The sequence below is a fragment of the Anomalospiza imberbis genome, chromosome 10 (genome assembly GCF_031753505.1).
Source record: "Anomalospiza imberbis isolate Cuckoo-Finch-1a 21T00152 chromosome 10, ASM3175350v1, whole genome shotgun sequence".
Lineage (NCBI taxonomy): Eukaryota > Metazoa > Chordata > Aves > Passeriformes > Viduidae > Anomalospiza > Anomalospiza imberbis.
Genome location: NC_089690.1, coordinates 7,360,011 through 7,383,224, shown reverse-complemented (window position 1 = coordinate 7,383,224; position 23,214 = coordinate 7,360,011). Strand labels below are relative to the sequence as shown.

Here is a 23,214-nt window from a genome sequence, read left to right as displayed (position 1 = left end):
CTTGAGAGACAATGAACTTTATCCTCACTAAGACAAATCAATAGATCTCTGTGCACCCCAGCAAGAGGAGGTTCAATCTGCACCAGTCAATAATCTAGCTTAATTAATTTTCAAGTAATTCTGAGCATTGGCTAGAAAAAAATGCTTGGTTTGATGTTAAAATTAGATTAAGAGCAGATTACTTCTGATTTATACTTTCAGAAATATGAACAAATTAGGTAAATTTGCTTTTTTTTTTCTGAAAGAACCATGTCCATACACACATCCACAGGCTGAACTTGCTGGGCTAGTTACCAGACACGGAAAGTGACACAAAATCACTTAACAAATTTTTGTTGTGTAACAAAATGATTTAATTCTGATTTTAGAAAAGTTTTATAATTAATGGACAAGAAAAGGAGAAAGTAACAAGTCCTTTGCTGTTTGTGAAGGATCTTAGGCCCCAGATTGCCCACCATCCACAGAGACGGATGGCCAACAGGACTAAAATGCAACCTCAGAGGGCAGGTGAGTGGACCTAAGGGGACATAAGGAATGTGACATGTTTGGGGATGGTCTAAAGGTTGCTCCTTCAGGGCAGCAGGCAGGAATCCCAGGGATTCTCCAATGAACTAAATTCACTCAGCTCACGCTGAGCTGTTCAATATGGACAGGGCTTTTCATGGTCACAGAAATGACCTTTGTTTGCTGCTGGGAGGTACAAACAGCACTAAATACCACAACATATTTGTTGAAATGCAGAAAAAGAGGAATTAAGTGTAAATGAGCCAGAAAATGGAAAAGTAGCATTCAGGGTTGGTAACTGCTGAAAAGGAAATTATCTTCTGCAAAGATCACTTCATAAATCCTACAAGGCACTAACACCTATTGATGGGCTGTGTAAGTGCTGGCCCAGGGCCAGCCCAGCCCACCTCAGTCCCCTTGTTCCTTCACACAGGCACACCCCAGACTCGCCTCTAACAGCTGGGAGATTTTGCCTAAACTTTTTTTACTACTTATGATGTTACATTTAAGCCAAATAAAGCTGTGTACCTGCCTAGCCCATGCATCTTCCAAACAGATTATTCTTGAAAACAGGGACAAATTGATGGAGCAACATCTGTGGATGAAGTTTGCACACATACATCATAAAGTGAAAAAGCACAGAACAAGAGTGCTGTTTGTAAGCAGTGTACTTCGTGTTGTCTCCTCAATATGCCCTTTTCTCTCAGCCCAGATTTTCTGCTTTGGCCACACAGTCCCCACTTGGAAATGCACACAGCTGCCACTGGATTCTGCCTAAAAGCATTGCCTTTTCTCTTTCTTGAACAACACTTGGTAAAACTGAGTTGATTTTGCTGTGGTTCAGTACCATTACAATGAGCAAATGACCAGGTAGGTGCAGTTTCTCCACTTTTAAAGAAGAACCAAAAGGGAAAAAACTGCACCCCATAATATATGACAGGTAAAAGAGAAGAAAATGCAATCTGTTCTTTCTTTATTTCAGTTCCCTTCTGGACTATTTTGAAGCCTCTTTACAATTTTTTTTTTTTTTAACTAAGAATACACTGAAGTGTAGCTGAACACTTCAGCAAGTTAGTTTGCCCTAAGTTTTATTGGAGCTTTTAAGTTTCTTTAAGCTGCACCATTTTCCAAGTGAAGGACGAAAGCAGGGATTTACCCTCACGACATCCACTGAAATATATTTTTTGTGCTAGTATGAAGTCCAAGAATTAGCATTTTGTGATGTTCCTGAAATTAGAAGCCCCATGAACTAACCATTTTATGATATTTATGCTTTGCTTCATAATGCATTCTCCACAGATGAATCAAAGGGCCAAATGCAATTGCTGTTGTGAGATAATAAAGCATGAAGCGGTGTGTTTGGAATTAAATTTCCATAAGACGAAGGATGGTGGGCAGTTTGTGATGACAGTAACAATCAGGGAGCACTCTATGGTGCTGCATTCCCAGAAACCGCTGCACAAAACACCGCATCGTCTGCATGAATAATTAAAGCACTGTCTGGGGACTCAATCAATTTAAAAGGGAAGAAGAAAACTTTTCCAACATTTTTTCTGAGTTTTATGATCAGAGCTTCGTCTAGGACCTCTATCAAAACTATTTCCCCAAAATAAGACTCATATTTTGTGTGGACTGCTGGTTTTATGTTTGTTATTCTCTTAGAGATGTGTTTTATAGTTAGCAAAAGCTCTGTTGGATTAACCTAGACAGAACACAGCACAGAGCTCCTGAGTTCAGCTGAACCGACAGATTCATCTTGCAGCTTTCTCCTCCATGAGGGGAACAGTCTTGTATCCCTGACTGTGCTCTGCTGCTCCAGAAAGTCACAGGATAGAGCGAGCCCCTACCTTGCAGAAATTGTCATTGAATGTATTATAGTGTGGTGCAGGGACTGCTGCCTGTCCCACTGCACAACACTTTGTGAGCCCCTGGAATGGAAAAGCACATGGTAAGATTTAATATCATTCACATATTCAAAGCCTCTCACAGATATTAAGAAATTAGTATCCCTCTTACCCTCGTGTCATAGGTTCTGTCTCATTCTGATGGAACCTGGGGGAAACTGAGGCATGGAGTAAAGGGAACGCTTCAAACTTAGCTTTTCATTTCTGGAACACGTGAGGCATCTCATTTCAAAGACTTTGCATGCTTGCAGTTTCAAGCTGAAATTGTTTTCAAGCTGTGTGAATACTCAGGCCTTTAAAAGTCGTGGCTACTTAGGCACAAAAAATTAGAATGTTGCTTCAAAAAACAGGTGACACCACCCTCCCTGCCACCCTTGCCTGGGGTCATGTGCCACTTTGGTGGAAGAGGCAAGATTAGAATTCAAGATTTCCCAACTCTTAAATCTACTCAGCCATATGACCTACTCAAAATAGTCATTATTATCTAGTAATGACACTTTCCAGTTCCTTTCCTGATCATGCTGAAGCCAACTGGCCATGGGCAAGGATTGATGAGGGAAGGGGAGAAAAGGAACAAATTCCAAGGAGTTTGTAAAAACAGTGTTATGTTGAAATGCCACAGAAGCTCAGTGTTGAGGGGGTTTTGGCCTGCATGTTGCTTTCAATTATTATCCTGTAGAGTCCCACAGGAGGGTGGGCACCATGAGAGCTCAGCACGGTACATCCAAGTATTCAGCTAAAAAAGACAAGGGTTTCTTTTGGCTGATGAGATCAAAGGCAGACTTCTGCAGGTTTTTACCCTGTGCTCAGGTTACACAACCTTTAAGACAGTGACAAAACTTCACATCTTATTCATTAAGGTCTCACTGAGTTCCAGAATGCTCTGAAGTTGGAAAATATCTTCAAATGAATGTTTCTTAAAAAGATTAGAGAGCAGAACTCTAGTTAGCTTTTGTCTGTCTGTTTTGCTGAGGGTGTTATTCTAAGAGCATGTAGGAGATGAATGATCTACACTGAAAACCTTGACGCTTCTTTAAATGCCTTATTTTCATTTTTTAAGAAATATGACAGCAAGAATTAGTACTGGATCTTCTATTTCAATAATGGCAGTCATGTTGAAATGACAACAAACATCATTACATTTATATGCACATTTATGTAGACAAAAAATGTCATTACTTATTTCAGTGGAACATTTTATAATTTGCCCTATAAACAAATAAAATCTGTATAAGCTGTTTTTAGCCTTCAGCAGTATGTCAACACAAGCAACTTAGAGCTAGACTTACTGACACTCACTGGTATCTCCTTCCATTTTTAAAACGCTTAAGATTAAAAATATAGTATTTATTTTTCAGTTTTTAATAATACAGGGAAGATACTTTTTGATTGCTTGCTGCAAATAAAAAGGAGAAAGTTCAAATATTGTCTATTAAATGAAAATGGGGGGAAATAAAGGCATATCCATATGCTTGTTTTGACGATGATGTTCTGAGTAGGGAATAAAATATGATGATAAAAAAGAAGATGCAAACTGAGAAAAATGTACACCTTATTTTAGTCTATTTGCAATGAAAAATTATTCTGATATTCTTCTACCATATTATCTACTTTGCTCTCACTTCTGTCTTTTGTAGATTCTCTGATCACTGTTACAATAAAGTTAAATACTTTGTACTACCCTACAGAAGTCTCACAGTTAAGGCCATAAGTGCTGAAGCCTTCACTATACAAAGCCGTAAAGCATCACAGGTAAATCAGAGAACGACAGCACATTTTGGGGTGGAAGGGGCTTTAAAGATCACCTCATTCTAACACCCTTCCATGGGCAGGGACACCTTCCATCACAGCAGGTTTCTTAGAGCCCCATCCAACCTGGCCTTGAACAATTCCAGGGATAGGGCAGCAACAGCTTCTCTGGGCAACCTGTGCCAGGGCCTCACCACCTTCATGGTCAAGAATTTCTTCCTAATATCTGATCTAAATCTGCCCTCTGTCAGTTTAAAGCCATCCTCCCTTGTCCTATCACTACATGCCCTTGTCAAAATTCCCTCTCTATCTTGTAGGCTCTATTTATCAGAAGGCTGTTAGAAAATGGAAATATTATATGGGCAAAAAGCATTTCCTAGCACTGAAGGAGTTGAACTGTTTTTTCTGAGCTGTTTGAATGTACAATTGGATAATGCAGAAGACTCAGGAAGTATCTGGGCAGTCTATGGAATAGCAGGACAGAGCTGAGGATCTACTGTGCAGGTCTTCCTTAAAAATTGACTTAGAGCAAAGTTTAAGAAGGAAGGACACAGCTCTGGAACAAACTTGCTGTTATATCTGGCTGGTTAAAATTTTTCATGGAGGAATGTTTTGGATCAGCTTTCCAATCGAGAATGTGGGGGCAGAGAACCTAACTTACTTTAAGATGGAATTTCAGATATTTATGGTCAGAACTATGTGACACATCTTGAACTTCCTGCAAGAAACAGATTTAGTGCTGTAGGTCTAGGATCCTCCAGAAAGTCTTGACCTAAGTTTCTATGCTAGCTGTTAGCATCACATAAAAATTACCACTGGTCAGTTTATTTGTTAGGAGGGGTGGCACAGAATGAGGAAGGACTGATCTGGAGTAAGGACATACTCCTGTCCCTGTGTTTCAGCTCTCCCATGCCAGCAGAGCCGGATCCCAGCAGATGCTGGCAAGGTGCCCATGCACCTCACTACAGAAGTTCCAGGGTTGGTTGTTTTTTTTTTTTTTTATTTCTTCAGTGATTTCCTCTCTCTCTTTTACACATTTGTGGCAAGTGCAACAGGGAGGGACTTTATGAACTAGAGTAAGTAAGAGCCTTGCAATGTATGCATTTGAATGTTACCACTGGAATTCTAATCCTTCTGATTGAATACTCTAGCTGAGTCCATGGCACAGCAGAGCCAAGCTCTGTCCCTGTTTGTGCTGAGCAATGTGTCAAGGAAATCCATGGACTCCAGAAGAAGTATTTTGTGTCTGCCTCACCATGGCCAACACCAGCCTTTCCCCTGAGAAAAGAACTTATGGTTCTCTTTAGTATCAAGTCTGTTTTCAATATTGGTTCCATTGGGTCAAACTCAGCTTTTTTTAGCAGAGCACTACATACCCAGATTATCTTCACTGAGGTAAAAACAGTCATTCTACATTTACACCCATGCAATTTACCTCAGGATTTTATTTTCCTGTTCCTCAGGGTCTTTGGTAGTCAAGATAGCTCTGTAAAAGTACTGACTGTGGAGGACAATATAAACTTTGCTATCTAAGTGAACCAATAAAATAGTCGTGTAATACAAAAAAGTCATGTAAGTGTGACATACATGAGTGCTGATAGAAGAAACTGAATAAACAGCTTAAGAAGAGCTGGACACAGTCACCTCACATGGGCCAGGGTTACAAAGAACTATCTCTGTCATATGACTCGGGTCAGTGCTATTGGTTCCAACAACACAGTCATATCTTCCCTCTTTTTTGAAATTCAAATGTGAACAAAATATATTGCAAACAACAAAGTTGGCAGTACAAGCCAATGCAACCATTGAAGAGTAGTTTCTGCTAACACCCAGTAGCTGCTACTATTGCTTCTTGAATTAAAAAAAATTAAAAATTGAAAGTTTCACCTTCATCTGCATCATAAAAATTGGTATTATATGGGATAGGAATTAGCATGGTGTTTTACTTCTTCTTGCCTCAAGAAAATTACTGCTTGGCCCTTTATTGTTAAACAAGATGTAAGAGTGGAAAAAGTCTTATGCAGAATGTACCTTTGGGTATCATAATTAAAAGCAACCAAACTCCTAACAGACTTTTATGAGGTAAGAAAAGGAAAGCTGCATTTGTTTAAGTCAAATAATTGCAGCATATCTGCTGCTGTTTTAAAATACTTGGAATGGCATGTGGAGAGATTCCAAACATATTTCTGCTAACGAATAGTGAAAATACAGCCAGTAGAGAAATATGTGGTTTGCTTCTCTCTCCTTATTTAGGTTATAATAACACTGCAATACATTTATTTCATTTTAGTATTGTTTTCTTCACAAAAATCTAGCCCCTCTCAAGGTGATACAGGTGATAAGGCAGGCACATACAATAGATTTGGTATCAGGAGTTGAAATAATATGAGCAGTAATTCAGGCAGAAGGTTTTTTTTTCAGCCTTTCTTTCAGGGGAAGGGTGAGGGAAACCTAAAACTAAAACATATTCTCATCAGGAGAAAAAAAAATAATTTAAAAGCTTGTCAAAAATGAAAACAATTTACGTGTGCCAGTGTCCTTAAGTGCCACAAACTCTTCTGCTTCTGCTGCTACATTCTCTAATGATATTACTGCATATAGCACATCTCATCTAATCTGTTAGTAAAATCCTAAAGTCACTTATGTCAGTCTCTAATGCAAGCCAAATGAGTCTTCCCAGTAATAAGAAGCTTCGCAGAATTAGTTTTCGTTTTGCAGAAAATTGCCATTGGGGCTGGCACTTTTATCTAAAAATTTCACTCGTGCATAAGCAAAAAACTCATATATTATTTGGTTACATTCCATCAGTATGAGAAATAACATTGTGAGAATTCTATGCATGCTAATGATATATAGAAATCCACCTGCTTTCAGATAAAATGAGTTTAATTTTCTGTTGCCCACTGCCTGGTTGGCCTTTCATAAATTACTTATGCACAGCTATTATTAAAATAGAGGGAAAGCAAATTAGAAAGTCCTCATATCTCTCCACTGGATTTAACCAAGGCAGGGCTGTGACAGCTAGAGTCAGCGTTTTTGAAAAAATTCTGCTCTCTTGAAAAATTTTGCATCTCTATACAATTCTATGCCACTGTTGTAAACGTTCTGACCTGCCTTCTTACCAAATTAACCTAAATCCTTTCTATTTTTCAACATTAATGGAATCCTCTAGAGTCCTGCTGATATATATTAAAATATATTTATTGGTTAATTTGAATTCCAGCATTTTGTACCTCATTTCCCAGTACTTCTGTTATATCTGAACTGCTTGGAGCTTTAGCATTAAAAACTTACAAATTAAGATAAATACATCTGACAATTATCAGATCAAAACAACTTAACTTTCATTGGAATATATGATTGCAAATTTCCCTTCCTGATGAAAGAGAAAATGAGGACTGTCTGCTTGAAACAGTTAATTGGATTTGAAAGTACTGTACGTTTCAGCAATCGGTGCAGCTTTTGGTTGGTCAATGACTACTTGACCTCCTGGTTTTCCAACAGACAATTGGTTTTCATTTCTTGAGGGTCTTTTAAGTCCATAGTTCATGGTGACTTTAAGTTTAATTTTCTGTTAATGATATTATTTTGCTCTTTTAAGATAAATCTTTCTTGTGATGTGCTGAGCAACAGTGGCAATCCCATTACTGTGTGTGGAAGGACACCTTCTCAAATTGCATTCTTTTAACATTGTCTGTACTGTTATGCTATTTCTAAAATGTCATTTTAACACTTTGGGTTTGTATTTCGTGTGCATTTAAATGGATGGCTCTTGCTCCTTGAAAAAATACAAATTAAAAAAACATCAAAAAGCCATTGTGGTCACCTGCCCAGCCAAAACTCCTTTTTAAGAAATGGGTCCTGATTCTCATCAGCCACTGGTTTCCACTGGCTTCCACTTCTCTGACTAGACTGACTCTGCTTAGACGTGGTGTAGGTTAGTTTGGGCCAAGGACGTGCCCCACAGGTTTCAGGCTCAATTTCTCTATTTTCAAGCCCATTAAATTTGCATCCACACCGTATAATAGTGCATTAAGCCCATCCACACAGCAGGCAATTTCCCGGTGCTAACAACAACTCAGCCCAGAGCTGACATCCCCAGTGCTTGGCTAAACCCAGCCAGGCAATGCTGGTCCTGCTAAGAAGTCTCTGTAGTCCTTACACTAAAGCAGCTTTCCTAATGATTCAAAGCAATTATTTTGGAGGTGTTTTTCCCTAAATTTACATAAAATGTGTATTTATTTGTTTTCTGCCATAGGTATTATTTTATTTCACACTGCATTCTCAGAAGGGATTAGGGACACACAGTGCTGGCCAACTCTCAGGCTGCTGTTTCACACTACAGCACTGAAAACCCAACAGCTCCCTGCCACCATGGGGAGCCCTCCTGCTCTTCCTCTACCTGCATATTTCAGTTCAAAGAAATAAACCAGTAGAAAACCATCCTCTTTTTTTTTTTTTTGTAAGGTTAGTTTTCTGAGAATTGAGGTTCCTTATCTGATTGAGAAGATGGCTGAATAAATGCTAGAGTGGGATAATAAAAGTAGAGAGAGCATGTGGCTGTCAGTTAAGAACAAATGGTTTCACAATGAGATATTTCAAATGTACATTCATAAAAAATGGGCTATGGATAGATAGCAGAATGAAAAACCATCAGTGGGGGTAAAAAGTCATAGATTGCAAATAAAGTGCAGAACTCTGAAACTCTGCTGGGTTCATTAAAAAGTTGAGCAGAGAAGAAAAGAATCAACTGAACAGCTTGTTCATGTAAATTTGGATTCTGGTTCTAAATTTGACGTGAATACAGAGTAGCAGGAGGTGCTCAGCACTGGGTTCTCCCTCTGGCACGGAGGTGGCACAGAGTGCTGTGATCCCCTCTTTGGTTTCTGGACCTGGCAATCTTGCCCTGTGCTGATGTGAGCCCCTGGGCCAGCACTCAAGAATTTCAGCTCAGTTTTAAGCCACTTCTGTGCATGGCCAGCAGTAGTCCTGCCTGTGGAGAAGAGAAGAGAACAGAAGAGAACTTCATGTGTCTGTTTAAGCTTTATTCACATCAGTAACGTTTGTCTCACTCAGGGTAATCATGTGAGAAAAGGCAACCAGGGTGCTTGGGACTGGGATCTCAGAGAACAACTTCTGATCACAGCCACTCATGTACTTATCACCCCTAAGGTAATCCAGAAGATTTTAATTCTTAGGAGTGCTTCCTCTCAGCAGTGCTTTTCAATGCAGAGTGAATCACTGGCTCTATTCAGTGATTCACATTCCTTCTTATGTACATCTATAAAAGTGATCTGAGTTGAACAGATCTTGTGCATTTGGATAGAACATGCAATGCAAATACACACAGTTTTCACTAGATTCCGAGCAAAAAGTACTTTTTTAGCTGCCTAAAATGTTTCTAGAAGTGGTTCATGTAAAAGCAAACATATGAATCCAAACTTTATTGTATACTGTACAAATTTAGAAATCCCAGAATTAGTCAAGAAAAGTTTAAATCCTTTCTATTATGGAACTTCTTCAAACTCCTTTCTCTATGAATTTTAGAACATGCACATTTTTATTTGTTTCTTATGGTTCCATTATCTAATCAAGAGAACAGGTGACTAACTGATTAAACACCAGTTTTTACCAGTATCAAAAATATTTAAAAACTCATCAGTCAGCTTCTCCAAAATCATTCATTGTTTTATCTATAATTATTGCAAATAGCTACAATACTTCAAATCTGTCTCTGACATTGAGATTTTTAGACTGTACCTCCTTCATTTTTAGACTGTAGCTCTTCCAGTGTTAGAGCTTTACATCTATTTCTCTCCACTCTTCAATGACATTTTCAATTATCATAGGTCCCTGTGAATCCAGGAACATTCTTTGTCGGAAAGTATATGTTGCAAAATTTGTGGTAAAATTGTAAAATTAGCCAGTAGGGTATAATTCTGTTTTTCACACACAAAAATGCTCATTATATGGTTGTATGCTTGGACAAATTGAAATGTGATTTACTAAACATTACAGAACACTGCTGCCCACAGTATCTGACAGCTTCCTCTCCCTCCCGACAATTCCATTCCTGTGAATCACTTTGATGGAACTCACCCTGCACAGCCAAGGCCTCAATGGGACACACAATGCAAAGACTTGAGACACAGTGGTACAAATCATGTGGGATGAATGACTGGAATTTATGGCTTATATTAGGGGTACACATAGGAATTCTGGTCAGGACCCCACTATGGCAGATGGCACATAAACAGGGGGGAAAAAAAGGTCGTCCTTCCTATCAGAAATTTGCAAGCCAAATAATTTAAATTGTAGATGTATCTATGAGCATAATGCACTCTTCTACACAAATAGATGGTAAGAAACCCATTCTCCTAAAGCAATGATGGATTGTTTTTAACAATAATGAGCAATCACATTAAAAAGATTTAAAAATTCTGTTTCCAAACTGTTCTTGAACACAACAGTTAAAGTATTCACTCTGTGTAACTTAGCTGGATGCAGCAGACAACACTGAGTAAAAGCCTCTCAAGAATTAAAAAATGTTTTGAATATAAAGTACACCAAAAACTATGACTTCTTTTTATACCCTCTCAAGTACAGAATGTCCTGTGAGCTAGTAGAGGACATCCTATGCTATAAGTCTGTTGAAATGCTATAATTAAAGGTCTGACAGAGTTTCCATTAAATCCCTGATTTTCAGGGTTTAATTAATAATAACAGTGAAAATTAATGTGAGTAGAATTAAAGCCACTGTCATAGCTCTGCTGCATATTAATTCCTGATTTTAAGTCTCTACAACATGTGGGACTGACCCAGCTTCCTCTCCTCAATCAAAACTTCTATCACAATGTAATATTCCTCATTGGACACAGTGAATATTTGTCTGAACATAGAAAGTGTGCTCAGGCTCTGAAATACCTATGGTATTTATACAGTAAATTAAATAAACATGTCAGGAAGTCAAGAATTATTAAACTGCATAAAGTTTTGGAATAAATTCCTAAAGTTCAGTTTAAGCTCATATACCTGAAAACCAAGGAGCACTCAAAATTTCCCAGTGAATTCCCTCACAGCAATCGACTCAATGTAAGTTTATCCATTTATCTTTGGAATATTAATAACTATAATTATTTGTATTTTTGTAAGAATTAAGAGGTTAACTCCTTAATGGAAGATGGAGAACATATGTAAATATTGGGGAATGGACCTTCCCTGGAATGGCAAGAACAGATCACATGTTCTGTTACTGAAACAAAGGCCCCTGGCATTTTGGATTTGGGTGCAAATAATTTAGAGCACAGAACATTCCATGAGATAATTCCCTGAAAATAAGCACTGGTATCTCACCATACAACACAAGGAAATTTAATCTTTCACGTAAAAGGATCAAATAAAACTACCTCGGTGTGGAAGTCTAGAGAGGGACCTGGCAGAATAGTAGAGGATATTCGTTTCTCTTCAAAGTAAATAGTATTACAGCTGAAAAATGTGAAAGCATGAAATTTTCTCAACACTGCTGTGAGAAACAGACCTAGAAATCCCAGACATATGCAAAATACTGTAGTGAAGGGTGGAGACAGTACATTCAGAAACTGTTAAAAATGTTAAGAACACTTTGTTTCACATAAAAGAACCTATTATAAAATACATTTTTGGGCCCAGATTCCAAAATAATGGTGGCATTATTTCATCTTACATTAAAACCTATGTTGTAAGTCAATATCACACATTTCAGAGGTTAATAGATAAAGAGGATCAATGCTGTTCACTGTTAGGACTGCTAAGTAGGTCAAGGAAGTTCACAAGTAAGAAACTTTCATGTAATAAAGAAAAGTGGGAATTTATATAGTTAATGAAATCTATGCTTTTGCACTAATGAAAAATGAAGTTGACTTAATTAAAAATTCACATTCTATCATATAATGTGATAAATATTAATTTTGAAACACATAACGGAGAATATAATGTGTTTTCAGTGAAGCTGGATACATTTGCAGCACAACACAAAAAGGCTCTGTGGTGGTCTTGTATCTGCACTGTCTTGATATCTAAATGTGGAGATCCACTGTGGTTGTCACAGTGCAAGTCACTAAAAGTCTTTGATCTGTAGAACTTAAAATCTAATAATAATAATAAAATATAATAATAATTGTAAAAGATAATTTGGTAAAAATGTTGGAAAAGGAAGAATTATTATTCAAAATGTTAGGAAAGAAAGAATTATCATACCTTTATCAATTTAGAGTTGAGGTTGTAGTTCCAGAGCAAGCTAAACCAGAAGTGTAACTGCCAGGCCCTGCCTCTCTATGTGCTCCTCAGGCCATTGCTGAGCTGTTCTGGTTCACTATTCCAGCATAAAAACATCCCTTCAAAACCAGGCACAGAAAGTACTAACATAGACCAGTAAAGGAACTTGGCAAATACCTGAGGCAGCAAGAGACAAAAATGTGTGGCCAGGTGGGAGAGGTTGGAGTGGGGAAAACTCCTGCTTTGGGATAAGTCATACGTAGGAATTCAGTCATTTATCCAAATTCACTTAGAAATTCCATGGCATACATCATGTAATTTTTCAATTATGAGAATAAGTGGCTATAAACAGACCCTGGATAAGTTTAGAGTGGACATTTAAAAACACTTTTTAATCTCTGAAGCACCCAAAATTTGCATCAGCCATCCTGTGAGGTTAATAACAGCAAAAATTGTAAAAAGATTTTAAATGGAGCTTTGCACTATATGAGATGCTTGACAAAGGTCATAAAGGGTTACAACTTGAAAACTCTAAATTGTCCTTTCAATTCTGTGCATTTTTAAATGCCTCAACTAATTCTTAACTTAGAAAAGCTGGAAAATCTCCCTCAAGTACATTGTATTGGAGGCAGTTAAATCAAATGACTTCTAGTGCTAAAACTAGAAAAAAGATACAAATCTAAATCTGAAACCCTTAAAGGTGGAGAGTAATCATCACTAACCAGTCTTCATAGAGACAAATTACCAACCAAACCAGATTAAACTATCCCATGAATCTGGAGTGTATCTTGCTCTTCTTCCACAGTCTTTCAGAGCTTAAAGAAATGAGAAACCAAAGCAAAATTTGGCATAAGGACATAGTTTGCTGTAATCAATATCATGATAAACTAGGAATTTCTCAAAAAATGGGAGAAGTCAGTAACTGTGTATATCTATTGCTGAGCTATGAGCCCTTGTGTTAGATTTAAGCTGAGTACCGTACCATCACATTCTCCTCTCTCGTGTTCTCCAATGCTGAAGTCACATGGCAAACATCTGGTGATCAAAGTGAAATCACGAACTGGATAATTTCTATTTGGATGTTACTTTTTGGCTCCACTTATCCCTGCAGCTGGAGCATTTCCTTCCAGCAGCTCTATGCTGTTTTGTGAGCAACGCTGGAAAAACGCCACAAATGTATGAAAAACTTTGAAGGGGCTTAGCGTTAACGACTTCTGCTTTCCAATCAGTACAGCTTGAATCAATAGGACTGCTGCTCAATGTAAACAGGCATAATGGGCATTTTACAAAGCAAGACTATTTGTATGTAACATCAAAACCAGCACAAAGTCCTTTCCTGAAGAGTGCAAATTGCATTTAGGGTAAGACCAGAGAGAAAAGCAAGATTACTTTGTGATGATTTGTTGAAAGTTCACTACACGCTTTGCTTGATAATGAATTTCACTCATATTATCATGTCCTTCACGTTTTATCAACAGAGTGCTCAACTGCCAAAAACCATTATTTTAGCACATCAGAACAAAGGTGAAAAAAATGAAAAAGAGTACCATTATTATTTGATTTTCTGCAAGTAATAAATAATAAAAATATTATTTTACTATAAGTACTGCCTAACCACAAATTCAAAAAAAAATAGAAAAGTAAGGGAGAAAAGATGGAGGATGCTGCTGGAAGGATGAGCGTGGATTCAGGTATATGAAATATTTTCTTATTCCGTGGTAAGATTTTGCTTCCATCAGAAATAATAAATGGGAAGAGATTTCTAAATGCATTTCCGCTGCAAAGGGAAAAAAGCAGTTTCTAGTATGTTGCACTTGCAACAGTGTGAAATTTTTTTTTTGGCTTGCCATTATTTACAGTGTCTTATGTACATTAGGGATAAATACAAGATAAGCAGCATCTCTCAAGTCATACTTCCTGGCTGCTCCATGTGTGCTTTCTAACAGCTGTACACACTGACAGCAACTGGTGAGGGGGCTCCAAGCAGCCTTCTCCTGGCTTTTGGACATGTATAAAAGCATGGCCCAATTGTAAATAATTAAAGGATTTACTGGTCAGGCCAGGCTCCAGAAGCTGTAGCACACACCAGGGAATAGCCAGGCTTGGTGCCTCAAGTTCCCATGTGATACAACAATTACAGAAGTACACAAGATCTTGGTCCATCTACTCTCTGCTTACATTTAGTCTCTGGCTGCTTCTGCTCTTACAGCTGCCCTTCTCAAGCCCATGGATGCTTCTGAGTTAGCAGGAGTCACTGGACAGGGAGGCAGAGAGCAGTTGCTTTTGTCAGAGCTTTTGTAAAGAACTTGCTGGGAATCCTTCAAGAAATCATTTCTCTGAATTGAAACTTTCCACTGGACTTTATCCATTTTAGCAAAACTTTCAGAGAGAAAAGCATCTCAAGTCAGTATTTGTGATAAAGAAAAGAAAGAGATGCATGGCCAGCATCCCAGTATAGAGGTACTAGCCTGGAATGTCAAACACAAAGCATTCAAGTGAACCTGAGGCAGCATTTGTACAGTTGTAAATACAACACTGTGCTTATTAGAACACCTACATTTTCCAGATTGTTGTCAATGCAGAAGTTGTTTGGGTGCATGAGACTCCTGGCTGTTGACTCGGGTTATGTTCTGTACAACACTGAGCAATCCATCAGGAGCCACCTTTCCTGAGATGTGCAGTGCTGGATGAGTGCCCAGCGTGCCCAGAGCACTCAGCCTCAGGAAGATGTAAGCAAATAGGAGCTTATGGTGAGTATTGAGGAGCAACGACTGGAAAGCTGCCTGAGGACTGTGAAAGTGCTCTCCCAACATCCATTTCATAATGAAGTTACTCCAATGACTTCAGTGAAATTACCCTTACTTTACACAGGAGTCAGAGGAAAATGAAACTACCTCAAACTGTAAAACCTACCTTGTACATCTTATCATGCAAATTAAATTAAAAACCCCCATGGAAATAGTCCAAAGAACTTTCTCTGCATGTGGCTGTAAGTCACTTAAGTCATTCAGTGAGACAGGATAATGGCCATCACTTTTCACTTGGCCAGTTCATATTGTGGCACTGGGAGGAAGACAGTCTGTCAAGTTTTTGTCTGCAGTGTCTGATTTTTCACCACACTGCTCCTGCCCTCCCTCCATTGTGTCAGGAGTGCATTAGGTGTTGGAAGGGCAACAAGAGGCTCAACCAGTGGGTGGGGAGGCTGGAGAAGGGGAATTGAATTGTAGGCAGCCTGCAGAGTCTGTCAGAAAGGCTGTGCTGGCTCCCTTTGTGGCTGATATGTATCTATGTCCCCGTGCCACATTACATGGAAGGGATTAGAAATAGGATTTCTGATATTTCAGCTGACATGACAGGAGTGATAATTTCATGCAACTATGTTGCAAGCTAAATTCAAATATTCCACCTTCTAAAGGGATTGTATATATTTTCGTCTGTGCTCTTAGGCTCAGAACCTTTTTCTAGAATGACTGATACAACAATAAAATGCACTTCAAAAGAGGCTAATACATCAATAATGTTCTGTCTCTCAAAATGTACCTTACTCATGCCCTAACGACTTAAATGACTACATGAAATGGCAATAAGTGTTAAAATAACCTCCAAAATCTCTGTGGATCACAGTTTGTAAAAGTTTGGGAGATCTTTTGAAAATCAAAAATCTAACAGTGTTTTTCTTAAATTTTTTTGGGGTGCTTTTCTTTTTTAACCAAGGTGAAGAAAATAAAAAAGCAAAGTAACATAAAAAATATCTCAGCTCTAAGTAGGAAGTATCAAGGTCACTGACTATAAATATAAATAATGCTGCTTCATAAGTCTTAAACAGCTTACTGCAACTACTAATAAAACTTTACAGTATTTACAAGATTAATCTTTTTAAAGTAAATTACAGGATCATAATATCAAACAAGATTATGCTATGTCCTATATGGCATTTTACTATGCACACAGCAGTAACATGACAGCAAATATGCACTTCAGAGATATCCAGTAGCTGCTGCATGAAGAGGGTGACACTGTGTACCAAATACTAAGCACAGCAACAAGTCTTGAGGCCATCTGATCTCCCCATAAAAAATACTTTGCTAAACCCTTGATAGCCTCATTGCATGTTTAATGGGAAATGCATAACTGTTCATGCCTCCATAGAAATATGCATTGAGTATTCCAATTATAATATACAGGTGTAAGATTCTCTAACTGTTGGCTGTTGAAGTGGAAGAAATACCAGGAATACTACAATGCAGACAGTATCCTTGGATCCTGTCCTTGGGACAGAATGATTTAATTTTTGCTAGGTTCTATGCATTTCTAGAGCTCTTGCAATGGCATTTTCTGTGTTGGAATCATGCAGCTCACAGTGTGCACCAGGTAAATTTTAGCACAGTCGTGTTGGTTCAGGTGAGCCCTGTGCCTTATTCTAGCTAAGGATCTTGTTCACTGTAAGGTTTGTCCCGCATGAGAAGCAAATCTCCCAGCAGAGGCAAGCAAGATCACCACAGGAATCCAGTTAGTAATTGGACCAATAGACACCCTTCTAGAGCACTGAATAGTGATGAAATTTTTAGATAGAAAGCTTTGCTTACTAAAAGGTTTTAGGTAGTAAAGAGAACCAAGCTCCCTTTCCTGTCCAAAAGCCTAAACCCACTTGATTTATGCCACTATTTCAATAGGGCCTTGCCCAACAGAACAAACACACTGAAGAGAAGCCCAGAGTGGGCCTGTGATTCTAGACCTGAGTGCACATCAGGATTCTCAGAAGCCCCACATCATTATGTTGCACTGTAACTTCTACTTTCCCTGACCCATAGATGGTGTTTGCAGTAAAGGGACCACACATGTTTCCGTGCCCTGCAACAAAAGCCCAGAGGACGTTCCTGTCCCTTTCTCTTTTGCAGCTCCCCAAGCAAAAGCTGTTGCCTTGACAACTCTGGGGTGTTCTCTGGCTCCACGGATGCTGGCAGGAGAAAGGCCAATTTCCTTCCACAAAATACAGAACTGCTAAGGAATAAACAATAAAATGTATTCTGATTCCTTCAGTAGTGCCAAAACCAGAAAGAAAATGAAAAAACTTGCTACAGACACAGGATTTTATAAGCCAGAAGCAGCAGGATTCAAGCACTGAGAATTCACAAACACAAGTAGGGAACAGAAGAAATTGCAGTTGCTTGAGATTGCAGCAAAGAGCTGGGAATGGCTGTGGCTTAGGTCAGGCTAAGGCTCTTCTCTTTGATCACCCTTCTGTAACTGGAAGACCTCTGGCCTTCCGTGGCACTGCCCTTGCTTTACCATTACACTCTTTATAAAGAAGGCCATAAAAACAAAAATGAAAACAAAATTAAAACAACACTAAAAGAAATTTTAAAAGGTTTGCAGTTTTCACTGATTTTGTATATAATCTTTCATAATATTAAGTAGGACTACCTTCCTTTATTTCTAATCTTGTGTCATATTTTAATTTTTTTACTCCAACTCTGCTTCACATAAATGTATTTTTGAAGCAAAAAAAAAAAAAGACACAGGAAAACTGATGGTCAGGAAAGAGATCACAGCAGTTGCACTCCACTAAAAAGGACAGCAGACAGAGGTGATGTATGTAACACAAAGGAAACATGGTGCCTTGAAGCTCTGTTTTTCTGTGTCCTGTAACTGAGCTGAGGGCTACTCAGCCATGGAATACTCAGCTGTGTGACCATATTGTCACATCTCACTGCATCCACGAGGAACATCACATCCATTGAAAGCCACAGCTCATATGTAGAAGGACAGATATGCTGTTGTAATCTTTAAATTCTTCATTACCTTAAGCACACATAAGCACAAAAGCTTTTGGCTTTTCTCATTTATTAAATCTTCCCTTCCTTCAAGGGTCAGCCAAAGCACAAGCTGTGCAATATCTACTGCCAGCAGATATCTAATGATAACAGGTTATGTGCATCCTTTACCAGAAATAAATTATTTTTCAAAGTATCCATTAGTAATTAGAGCTGGATTTTCAGAGCAAATAAAAGCTAAAAGTGCAGGAGAAGCTACTCACAACTTCATGATGCCAATAAAATCTGTAATAAAAAGCAATGCACTCTGTATTCCAAAAGGCTGCAGCATATCAATAGACACATCTGACAAAAGCATCTAACACCACTGAAGCTCTAGCATGCATTATTGTATTTTATTCAAGGAAAGCATAGACAACAGCTACTGGAGCAACCCTTCTGCTAGCAGTTAAATTTAACCTGCAACTAGGGATGACCAGGCTTCATGGTACACCAACCTGCTAGTCAAACTAATAGTACTTCTATTTTAAGCTAAATGAAAGGGGATTAGGGCAAGAAAACTCCCTCTATTGACCACTGACATTGTTTATTACATAAAAGGTAATTGCTTGGAGAAGATTCCATCTCTTTTTGCTGCAGAAAATGTCTTGGTTTGCTGTTAACCCTTCTCCCATTACAGTGCAGCCACATTCGTGCCACTGCTCACAGAAGCATAGAGAGCCTTCTGCATGATTGAGGGCAAGAACTTTGTAATGCACTACCTTTATCTGTCATATTTTCGTCTACAGCAGTAAATTTTGTATGCCTCTACTGACTACTCCCTGGAAATATGGTAAAGATGTGGCCTTTTATACAAAGATAAGGTACACAGAAATGATATCCAGAGAAAATATGGTAATAGAAAAGAACAGGCTCAAACAACAATGAACAGCTCACAGTCAAATCCAAAAGCATTAGAAGATTTCAGGCTGTGTTGGTAGAGTACAAATCCATCTTGGATCAAATTATTCACCCATTTACTGTGGTCCCTCGCTTGGCCTGGCAATTAGTTCAACTGTGGAATGCTACTTACGAGTACATTCACAATCCCTACATATTCTCTACAGCACAAACGGACTTTGGGAAGGAAAAACCGGATACAGGCTACCCATCGTAAACAAAACAGCCATTGCTTCCCCAGAGGTGCTAAAGCTGTGCCTGGAAATAAAATAAAAATTAAAAAAACAACTGCAAAAAAAATTTCTCATTTCCTACTTGGTATTCTGGGCAATATGAGGGAATTTACTTAACCTTGTCATGCCTCTGTTTTGTTAGCTCTAAAACAAGGATCACACTACTGCCTTCACAGGACTCACTGCTATTTTTTGTCTCTGACAGGGCCATGAATTTTTCTGATCTATGTAACATGCATGTGGGAGCTTGGAAATTCTGTGCATTCCTGTAAGACAATTCTCTCTTGTTAGGCCATGGACAAAGCTCATCTGTCAAGCAAAAAGTTTTGTTAGCAAAATTCATTCAGCAAACAACATCAACAAATAAGGAAAATCCAAATCTGATCACTAACACATTCTTGAGGAACTCACCTGCACAGACACAAGGTAGAAATTAATGTCAGTGGATGGGCCTGATTCGCAGAAAGAGATTTTTCCATTTGGTTTAAGAAATAAGGTGAAGGAAAAAGCTATTTTTAGAATTACAATTTGAAATGCCTGTTGGAAAAATTATGAAAAGCAAAAGTATACTTTGCCCTCTTTTTTTGTACCACTTTTGATTCATCATTGTATGACACAATTTTTACAACAACTTACAGTAAAATATAGAAATTGGTTTAATCCCTGAGGGATGTAAGCTACTTTGTACAAGCGTAAATAAACTGCTTTATGCTAAGCAGTAAGTTTCAGTTTCTTCCCCAAAACTGTTTAAAGTCATTTTGGATATAATTAGCAGCCCCTGAGAACGCAATTAGTGTATGACTGGCAATTTTGCAGTAATGATTCACCTCCTGTCAAATAATTTCTATGATTTTACCTCTCTTCCCTCTCAAAGTTAAAACTTGAGTTAACTCATGGTGTCTTAAGGGAAATGAACATGCTTTTTTGGAGTGTTTTTGAAAGGTATTATAACCTTGATCAACACAAAAGTCTTTCAGAGCTGCAGTTTTGTTTCTCAGAGTAAGTCCTTGGCTTTACTCCCAAATTCCTCAGAAAGCTGCTACTCATAGCATCAAGCAAAAGGGTGATTTTTAACAAGTTTTGTGCTTGAGTCTGTAGAATTTGTTCCCCTAACACACAATGATGCATTTTCTTTGCATTTGTCTGCTTTCACTGAGTGTAAGCAGGCCCTGTTACCCTTCAGCTGACTGGTGTCAATGATAATAACAATACAATTTTATTTTTTGGCCATTCAAATCTAAAGGCAAGTAAGCTCTGCACATGTATGCATGCACACACAAATGTAAGTAATATGTGAACAGTTCCAAAGGACAACAAGTCCTTTTGGAATAGTAATGAATAGAGAAATCATCTTGTGCCCTGCATGAGATAGGTACATTTCAAAATTTTCCTGTATAGCTTCCATGAAAATTGGCCCCTAAGCAAGGGTGTGAGTCATTGATGAATACAGCTCTGAGGCTTCACGCTGTGCAGCAAGAGCTGTAAAAGGCATTAGAGGAACAGAGGGGAGGAGGAGGAGAGAGAGAGAGGGTTAGGAGGTTATTAAATAAAACCTGGTAATGGTTTTACATGAACGTTTTCTGAGCAGTGTTTGGAGCAGGCACACCCCGCCCCGCCGGGCAGCCCCTTTGCCGGGCGGGGCTCGCAGGGGCTGCTCTGCCCCTCCGCAAATCGCTCCTGCCTTACCAAAGGCATTGCTCTCACTGCTGCCCTCCCAGTGCTCGCTGAAACTCGGGACCTCCAAACAAAACAAATTACCCTATGGCGCATTGTCTTATAGTAACTTTTCAAATGGATATTGCAGCAAAAGGATGGGGTTTTTGTCCTCCTCACCCATCTCCAGCACACAAAAGCCACTGCACTGTACCAGCAATATTGCAGCCTTTGCCAGCACAACTATGCGAAAAGTCTAGAACAGGATAAAGAGAATATATTTAAGCTTCCTCAAACTTCAAAATAATTTGATTTTGTCTTTTTTTCCCCACCAGGATCAATGTATTAAACTGCTGTTAATTTATATCATTCACTGGTTAGTGATAAACATAACTGATAACACATCAGACCGGAATTATGAGCAATTCTCCTTTTTGATGCAATTGTGTTCCTCCTACCCAAGTCAGGAGGTCCAGGTTTCGATAAAGACATTGGGCTTTTAGTCAATACTTCAGTTGTTATCATGCCAGATCCTCCATCCTTCTGACTTCCTGCATGTCCTGATCTCACACTCCCGCATGTGATCCACTCAATCTTTCTTCCTATTTTTGCTTCTTCCATTTTACAGCAGCCTTAGTGCACCCATCTGAAAGAGAAGATCCAGTGTGGGCCATTACATCCCATTATAAACACCCTGCCACTTGCAGGCTCACATGGGAAAGTGTTTATCAACAATGATTAACTGACACCAACTGGCTACACTGGGTTAGTTATAAATAATACAGCAAAGCCTTAAATGAGTCTTTTTTCAGAGGATGGCTTAGATGAACAGTCAGGGAAAAATATTTTCCCATATTTTATATAGCAAAAGTATCATGTATTAGAAACAAATCCATAATTGAAATCTTTATTTTCACACAGATTTAAGGAGATTCGGTATAAACAAACAAAAATTATGCTTTTTAACAGGTATGAGAGGAGCTTTAAGTCTTTTGAAGGCCAGAAACAGTGGGTTTACATTTAAGTATTTTGAAAAAATGGGCACAGTGGTCTACCTAAGTGAAAATTCAACCCAAAAGGAATGCTAACAGAAAACAAGTTTGTCATATTACAAGTACTCCTGTTCCTCTAATACTTTTAAGAGATATAATATAAAAAATAAAACGAAACAAAACAACCTTCTCTGTGTGTGTGTGTGTGTGTGTGTGTGTGTATATACACATATAAGAAAAGGAATTTTCTATTCCCTTTTAACTGAAGAGTAGATAACTGACTGGTGCCGTTTTAAAAAGAGACACCAACAAAACCCCCCTGAATCCACAGACACACAGCACCATCTGGTGGATTAGCAAGTCTGGCAAACAGTTCTGCATTTACCGAACACATTTCCACAGGCAGAAGGGAGAAACCATATGAACAAAAGCATGTCATGGAAACTTGTTTAGTCAGCGTCAGGCAAGACAAAGTGAGGAAGGTGGAATTTCTATGAAAATTGTGAAACAATGCTCTTTACTCATATAACACTTTATACTTTTCAGACACTGTGTATTAATCTGGACTCAAAAATATGTGAATAGTACACTTATGATGACAAAAATTCAAAAGTTTGGTATGTTATTTAACTAACTGCATCAAGATTTATTTAATTTTATTTCCTTCATGCATGCATTAAGGTACATGTTTATAAATTATCATTTTTTCACTGGAAGCCTTGCTTAGTGAACAGGACTGATTGCTCACCTAAAATAACAGTTTTCCAATAATTTGCTTTCTTCTTCTCAGGCACTATACGGTCTCATGTTCTTTCACACAAAAGCTCAGCTTGGAGAATACAAGATTATCAAGTGCTCATCACTGCAAAGCCACAATGAATTACAGGTGTCAGTTTAAAACGCCTGCAAGGCAAGTTGCACTTATTCTTCACATATAGTGAGTAAAAGGAGTTTCTCATTTTGGGTAGAAAGGAAGGGGCCCTTATATGTACACAGGGATGTGCCACTGTAGTCTCTGCTGTCTCTCTAGTAGCTTGTAGTGTCTTTGCAATTCCACCTTCCCACTGAGCCAGGTCACCTCCCTGCACTCTGCAACAGGTGGCTCTTGGCACACGACCCTTGAGAGGGTCAAAAGGCTCAGTCCTCCACAGGCCGCGCACTCACCCGACACTGCCCGAGCAGCTGAGGCTCAGCTGAGGCTCCCTCCTTGTCA

General features: G+C 38.6%; 1 long non-coding RNA gene across 1 annotated transcript in view; it reads right to left on the bottom strand.

Moving 5' to 3' along the window:
* Positions 1-20,189, bottom strand: part of LOC137479791 (uncharacterized) — a 29,387-nt gene extending 9,198 nt beyond the window's left edge. The window contains exon 1 of the long non-coding RNA XR_011002511.1: positions 19,768-20,189. This is a non-coding gene — a long non-coding RNA (uncharacterized lncRNA). The remainder of the gene's footprint in view (positions 1-19,767) is intronic.
* Positions 20,190-23,214: the final 3,025 nt, after the last annotated feature.